Source organism: Stenella coeruleoalba, assembly GCF_951394435.1.
Source record: "Stenella coeruleoalba genome assembly, chromosome: 15".
Taxonomy (NCBI): domain Eukaryota; kingdom Metazoa; phylum Chordata; class Mammalia; order Artiodactyla; family Delphinidae; genus Stenella; species Stenella coeruleoalba.
The window spans coordinates 66855863-66864091 of record NC_137161.1 but is presented as its reverse complement, the minus strand read 5'-3'; the positions used below and the strand labels follow the sequence as shown (position 1 = coordinate 66864091).

The 8229-nt window shown below is 41.8% G+C and overlaps 1 pseudogene across 1 annotated transcript in view; it reads right to left on the bottom strand.

Annotated features, from left to right (window-relative positions):
- Positions 1 to 348: 348 nt before the first annotated feature.
- The window catches only part of LOC307198507, a 30594-nt pseudogene continuing 22713 nt past the window's right edge, over positions 349 to 8229 (bottom strand). The window contains exon 5 of the transcript XR_013831783.1: positions 349 to 370. The product of XR_013831783.1 is annotated as an uncharacterized misc_RNA (transcript). The remainder of the gene's footprint in view (positions 371 to 8229) is intronic.

The following is an 8229-nucleotide window of genomic DNA, read 5'->3' as shown; positions in this document are numbered from 1 at the left end:
AAAATATAACACAGAGATATGAAGTGAGCAAATGCTGTTGGGAAAATGATGCTAATAGACTTGCTTGACAGAGGGTTGTCACAGACCTTCAATTTGTAAAAACAGCAATATCTGTGAAATGCAATAAAGTGAAGCACAGTAGAATGAGGTATGCCTGTAATTTCTATTGGCCTATCTTCAAGTTCACTGATTCTCTCCTCACGGGACACTCTGCACATTACAGTTTGCACAAAACCAAACTTCTTCACAATCTTTAGCTTCCCTTTCAAGATTAAGTGTGAATTTATGATAAACAGACCTCACTGGAAGATAATGCAGTCAATATCTCCATCCCTGGCCTTCCCCATCTCAAGGACCTGATAGAACTTCGCTGATTTCAGGGAAAGCAAAAAGAAAACAAATTCAGGAACTATACCATTTTGCACTCTCTTACTTCAATATCCTGGCTTGAATCAGAGAACTCAGAATATGAATCAGGTCTATTCCACCTACACTCCTTACACGTCTTATTGAACATGCTTACCCACCAACCAAGTAGCAGAGACACAGAGTATGCTTGTGAAGTATACCCAGTGGTAAGCTGGCTGGTGAGAGCCATTGCTAATTTTTCAGGAACTTCTCAAACTGGTTTTTAAACATGGCCATTATTTTAAAATTTTATATTCCATATATAAAATTTATATATATATAATCAAATAAATTATATTAAAAACAAAGGTGATAAATACTCAAGACATTACTTTCTAACTACTTTACTACATTTTACTATTTTTATTCTTTAATGTTATTAATGTCTATTCTACCTGTATGGTGATATGACATGTGTATATGGAGTTATTTATTTCATCTTCCAATTTTATAATGGTATGCTACTGAGCACTTCTTCCCAAATCTGTGTTCCCTGATATCACATTTGTAGCTTGAAATTAGCCATGTTGGATGTATTTACACCATGGAAATCAGTATAAATTGCTGCTTTGTTTTGTTGATTGTCTAGTCCAGGGGTTAGCAAATTTTTTCAGTAAAGAGCCATATAATATTTTAGGCTTTGTAAACCACATGCAGTTTTTATTGCATAGTTTTGTTTGTGTTATAAGCCTTTAAAAAATGTAAAAATTATGCTTAGATCTCATACTGTACAAAAATAGGCCACAGGTTGGATTTAGCCCAGCAGTGATAGTTTGCTAACCCATGGACTAGACTCAAGAAAGTAACAAAATGTTAATAATGCAGATTAAACTCAAAACTTTCATGTCTATAGCTGTTACACTGTGAAAAACACAAGAAATTCAGAACATATTCTTTCCAGTATTCAAAACCTATCATTCAATTAATCAAAGAGGTTGCTCACATCATGGCTGACTGAGTGCCGTTCTGAAGTGTGTCTTCATTGTGTCCGTTTTGTCTTACTCGTTAACATAAACGAAAATATAAAACAATATTTAGGTTGGAACTACACTGCTTGGTCATGACATGAGTGACTTCTTTGTGGAACTGAATAGCAGTCAAGCATTCATTCATAGTCTTGATTTCATGGCTATTGTTGCCAATTATAAACACTTCTAATGCAATATGGAATTTGTAAGAAATAGCGAGTCATGGGACTTCCCTGGCGGTGCAGTGGTTAAGACTCAGCGCTTCCACTGCAGGGGTGCGAGTTCAGTCCCAGGTCGGGGAACTGAGATCCCACACGCCGCACCATGCAGCCAAAAAAAAGAAAAAGAAAAAGAAATAGCAAGTCACACTGAAATTATAGGTAAACGGAATTTCAAAAAAAAAAGGAGGTATATTTTATTATGATTTGTAAGTCATATGCTATACACCTTTCTTATCAGTAAAATTTATAATAAAATTACACATGTATATATGCATACTTTTTTTTTTCAGAGAGCCAATCGTTAAGCATTTCTATCACACCAGTGTGTACCAGTGTCTCATGCTGGGCCACTTATCACTCCTGGGTAAGAGAATCTGGACCAGCACACAGAGTCTGAGTCAGATGAAGGTGGGCGACCGAACTGAAAGGTCCGGTTCTTAGCCAGTTGAGCGAGAGAGAGAGAGAGAGAGAGAGAGAGAGAGAGAGAATGAGAGAGAAAACAATGAAGGTGACAGAAACAGAGAAAGCTGCCTCAGCCACCCTGCCTCTCCCACTCTAGTCCTATTTCCTGTCCCTGATGCCTAGGAATTTGCCTACTGCATCCTTACAAGAAACCTCTCTTTATTTAAGAGAGCTGAAGATGAATTCCTGTTTCTTTACAACCAAAAGCTCTGTAACCAAGACAGTGAACCACAGAAACCTGGACTATATGAGTCCTCTTATCGAGGTCCCTGAATTCCCAAGTCTGACAACCGTTAATCACAGGCAATGTACAGATGATGGTGATGAAGTATTACTTAATGAAAAGGGTAAAAAAAAGGGATGTATCACTAATAAAATCAGTCAAAGAAGCAATATGAGGCTTTAAAAAAATAAAAGAAAGTGGCACACGCAGTCAGGGGGGCTCTGGGCAACACAAAGGAGCTCACATAGCAGTTCAAGGGTGAGGAGTGACAGGTTGTGTCCAGGCTATGAGACCACTTGGAAACAGCCCACTTAATTCATATTTAACTTCCTTATCATGGAGTCAAAAACCCCTAAGTTGTGCTGGATTTTTGTTTGTTTGTTTTCTAAACAAATTAGAGGTTATAAAGAGCAGTTTTACCCTCTGGCATAATGTAAACTCTATAAGGACAAACAACTGAAGTTTCATTTGACTCCCATGATGGCTGATGTTGCCCTTAGAGAGCCCCTGTGTGGTCTGTCTTGTTCCTGATGAATGGGCTGCAAACCAGAATCCGAATTCCTGCGATGCCCAGTAGGACCAGGCAAATCAAATTAAACACGGCGTCATGAAGATCTAAGATTGTACTGGGAGGAAAAAAAGATTTAAAGCACGTTTAGGGCTTCCGTGGTGGCGCAGTGGTTGAGAGTTCGCCTGCCGATGCAGGGGACACGGGTTCGTGCCCCGGTCCGGGAAGATCCCACATGCTGCGGAGCGGCTGGGCCCGTGAGCCATGGCCGCTGAGCCTGCGCGTCCAGAGCCTGTGCTCCGCAACGGGAAAGGCCACAACAGTGAGAGGCCCGCGTACCACAAAACAAAAACAAAAACAAAAAAACACGTTTAGTTTCCCCAGTGGCTTCTTTTCTTATTAATTCAAAGCTATACAACAAAAAGTTTCAGAAAAGTTTTGGTATATATTGAACCCATTTAAAAGGTAACTGAAATTTTATCAAATAATTTTGATTCTTTCAAATAACTGAATAAGTCAGTAAACCCTACCTTCCGGTTGATTATACCAGAGGAGCTGACATGTAAACCCTTGATCACAATGCCTGGGGAGAAATGCTGAGGCCACAGCGAAGGACCACACACCGGGCACAGGAGGACAGAGGTGGAGGTGGGCGCAGTGCATAGGCATATGCATCTATATACTCATAACATTTTAGTCTTGAAATTACCATCCAATGGGTTTCAAACAAAGTGGCAGGAGCTGGGCATTCATTTTTATTACTAAACTTACTTCCATTCTACAAAATTTGAGGCTACAAGAGGAAACCAGAGTTAATAATAATATTCAGAAATGACACAACCTTATTTACTGCCAAGAACTTCAATTAAGCCCAAAGATGCCTATGGTTCTCCATTATATTTGATAGATCATATTTTTTCATTTAAATCATACACAGTAAAAGAGGCCTCCTAATCATCTGAGGGCTGGTTATCTAGTCTGCAGCTTCTTTTGGGTTACTTGGGCTATTTAAAACAGCACCTCGTTAATTCAGCCGATTAAGGAAATAAGTGGGAAGATCAAACTATATGATACAAGAAAAGGAGGCGGTTTGTTACATTTTCATACTAAAACCAGTTGCAATAACCAGGACCCATGTGTGATTCACTCATTTAAAAAATAGGCACTGTGTGATGATTAACGCGCGAGGCACTGGGTTAAGGACTGGTTATCCAATGGTGGCCAAACTGACAGAATTCCTACTCTCACGGAGGCCACCTCCCAGTGCTGGAGATAGACCTTAATCAAGTAATCATAAATCAGATCGACTTACACATGACTACGTAAGAAGAAAAAGTGCTGAGGTGGAAAAAACAAAGCATTAGATAGGAGCGCATAACCAGAGCGTCTGGTCTACTCTTGGCAGGTGGAGCCCGGAGAAGACTCCCGCAGGGAAGTGGGATTCGAGCTGAGTCCTGAAGGATAAGTAGATGTTTACTAGAAGGCCTCTGCCTAGAATCATGGGCAGAACGTCCAACCATCACTACCTCCTCCTCTAAAAGCCACAGGTGGGAAAGTCCTTGGTGCTCTGGGCTGGATTGCATTTGCTTAGGTATGACCACCCCTTCCAACTACTGCTCCACAAAAGCACGCTTCACCTTGAGCCCTGCTCAATACAAGAATTGCTGATTATGACCAACCCAGGCTTTGCCCACTTGTTGCTACTTTCTATGCTCTGAGACAACCACAAAGGCTTGGGTCATCAATTGGACTACCCAACACATACTGACTGTAGCCTCTAGAAGTAACAGAGGAGCAAGAATGCTTTCAGGATCTGGTTACACTTCTGCTCCACCCAAACTATCTATGGAAAGCTTCATTTCTGGGTGCACATAGTGTTTTGTCTTCCTAGCATTCCTTCCCTTAAGAAAAATCCTGGCCGCAGCGGTGAGAGGTCCGCGTACCGCAAAAAAAAAAAAAAAAGAAAGAAAAATCCTCTGCCCTCTTCCACAGTAACCCTGTCTTACTTCTGAAGATGCAGTGGAGGCTGACTTCTGAAGATGCAGTGGAGGCTGACTACCACCCCCAAGGGCAGGCACACCCCCAGACCTGGTCAGAGGACTCCAGCCTCAGGCTACAACTACTGCCTCAGGAACAGACATGTGACGCACGCAAAGCCTTTCAAGGTCCACCTGTGAACTTCTGCTGTGCTACTGGGACAAATGTACATGTTTCCTCTAAGATCTGAGGCTGTTAGGCCCATGTAAACATGGAGCTATCTTGCTGCCATGTGGTAAAAGTTTACACTCAACACAGAGGGGAAAGTCAGAGATAAACAGGTTCCTGACATCCTCTGAGTACTAGCTACATAGATCCAGCTCTGCCTGACTTTTCAGTTTTATGAGCTGGTAAGTTCCTTTTTTATTTGAGCTAGCCTGTGTTGGGTTTCTGTCACTTGCAGCCGAAGTGGCCCAAATGGTGTAACTTTACCATTGGCACTCATGTCCATATTACCATAACTGGCTGCCTCTGACCACTATAGGGAAAGGATTCAGTGATTTCTAATTGGCCATTACTAACAAGGACACAGGAGGTTTGAAACAGCTGAGCACAGATTTCAAGAATGAGAAGACAAGGTCATGACTATACTTTTGAACTTGATGTTGTAGGTGTGCAGAAGCATGATGCTTCTCTCCCCACCTTTGACTGTTCACTGATTGGAACCACAAGACAGACCAGATGGGAGGACTGGACCAATAAAGGGTGCAAGATGCCAACAAGGTAAGGGAAACCCAAATCCCACTTTGCAGCAGCCTAAATCACACATTTCTTAAACACAATAAAAGAAAGGAAGCAGCCTAATCAAGACCTTTAAAGGAGAAAAAAACCATAGAGCCATGACCATGAGCTGCTAGTCAAGGAATTAGGACAGTATGTGCTCAAAGCCCAGTGTTTTATGAAAAGACTGGTTTCTGCTTGGCTAGGCACCTGTGTGCTTTTTATCTGAGTGTTTAACAGCAAGGAGCCCATTATCCTTCGGCATACTCTAGTTATAGCGGATTCCAATTTCAGAAACAACAAGAAATTGGATTCCAGCTGCCAGGGGTTCTCTCTGGGAGATTTTCTATCTCTAAGACAGAATTGTCTTTTTCTCTTTTTTTCATGGTGAGAGGAGGCATGCGGAACACCTGTGATTATCAGCAGAGGCAAAGCCTGATGTGAGCGTGCTGACAACACTACAGGGAGAAAGCCTTAGGCTGGAAGTTCAAGGGAAGGCAGGGGAATGAACGTTTAAATGATTAAGGCAGTTTGATATCACGTTGTGGTCTAACCCCCAATGCTTTCAGGCTGACACCGTTATTACCGAAGCTGCAACAATTTTCATTACCCTACTACTTCACTGAATCACTTGATGCTGTCCAAAAATTTCCTTGATCTTTCTGCTCCTTTCTTAAGATTTCCTCTTTCTTTTAAGATGTTACTCTAATCTGAGAGATATGCACATGATTTAGGGAATTTCTTTTCTTCTCTCACATTACATCCCCTCTACTGGGATGTGGATGAACCTAGTGACCAGTTGGCCTTTTATAATTTCAGAATGTCAATTTCATCCTTAACAACATTTTTATTTTTATTTTGCGGTACGCGGGCCTCTCACTGTTGTGGCCTCTCCCGTTGCGGAACACAGGCTCCGGACGCACAGGCTCAGCGGCCATGGCTCACAGGCCCACCCGCTCCGTGGCATGTGGGATCTTCCTGGACCGGGGCACGAACCTGCATCCCCTGCATCGGCAGGCGGACTTTCAACCACTGCGCCACCAGGGAAGCCCCTTAACAACATTTTTAAATGAATCTCTGGTAGAAAAATAAAACCTAAGCTCTGCTTATAATTTAGTTCACTCAATTATTTATTGCACACTTACTGTTTTAGATGCTTACAGTACAGAGTAAATAATTCAACAATGATCCTTACCCTCAACAAAGTTTACATTCTAGTGGAGGCAAAGAGACAATAAATATATTTAATTTTATCTTATAAGAAGAACCTCTGGGCTTCCCTGGTGGTGCAGTGGTTAAGAATCTGCCTGCCAATGCAGGGGACACAGGTTTGAGCCCTGGTCCAGGAAGATCCCACATGCCGCAAAGCAACTAAGCCCGTGCGCCACAACTACTGAGCCTGCGCTCTAGAGCCCAGGAGCCACAACTATTGAGCCCGTGTGCCACAACTACTGAAGCCGGCGCTCCTAGAGCCCGTGCTCTGCGACAAGAGAAACCACGACAATGAGAAGCCCACACACCACAACAAAGAGTAGCCCCTGGCTTGCCGCAACTAGAGAAAGTCCATGCACAGCAATGAAGACGGAACACAGCCAAAAATAAATGAATGAATGAATGAATGAATGAATGAATAAATAAATAAATGTAAAGAACCTCTGCTTATGGAAAAAATTTGCTCCCAATTTTCTCTCACAATGCTCTACTTTTGTTTTATTATTATTTTTTTTTTTTTGCGGTACACGGGCCTCTCAGTGTTGTGGCCTCTCCCGTAGCGGAGCACGGGCTCTGGACGCGCAGGCTCAGCGGCATGTGGGATTTTCCTGGACTGGGGCACGAACCCGTGTCCCCTGCATCAGCAGGCAGACGCTCAACCACTGCGCCACCAGGGAAGCCCATGCTCTACTTTTAAAAGAAAAATATCTACCTGCGGGTTATTACGTTCTGAAGTATTACTGTCTGGTATCTTTTCCCTCATTTTCTTAATTTAGCTTACTTACTTGTCTTAGCTTAGCTTTCCTTGCTAAACCATGTAAATTCAGCTCTGTGAGGTAAAGGGGGCCATATAAATCACTATCCTCTCACCTCCAATCCTATCATACTGGGGCTCTTCCACATCTCAACACTAAAGCAAAGTCTGCCTCCTTTCCACTCTCCTTTTCTGCTATCAAAATAAGCTCAGGGCTTCCCTGGTGGCGCAGTGGTTGAGAGTCCGCCTGCTGATGCAGGGGACACGGGTTCGTGCCCCGGTCCGGGAAGATCCCACATGCCGCGGAGCGGCTGGGCCCGTGAGCCATGGCCGCTGAGCCTGCGCGTCCGGAGCCTGTGCTCCGCAACGGGAGAGGCCACAACAGTGAGAGGCCCGTGTACCGCAAAAAAAAAAAATATATATATATATATATTTATATATATATAAATAATATATATAATATATTTATTTATTTATAATATTTATAATTTATTTATATTTATTTATAAATTTATGTTTATTTATATTTATTTATAATTTATTTATATATTTATTTATTTATAAAATTTATTTATTTATAATAAATATATTTATTCATATATATTATATATATATATAAAAAATTAATAAAGTTGCTTCCTGATGGGATTGGAGTAATATGTTTACAGTCATTAGTACAAAAATAGACAAATCCTGTCAAAGAAGTTGCTGCCAAA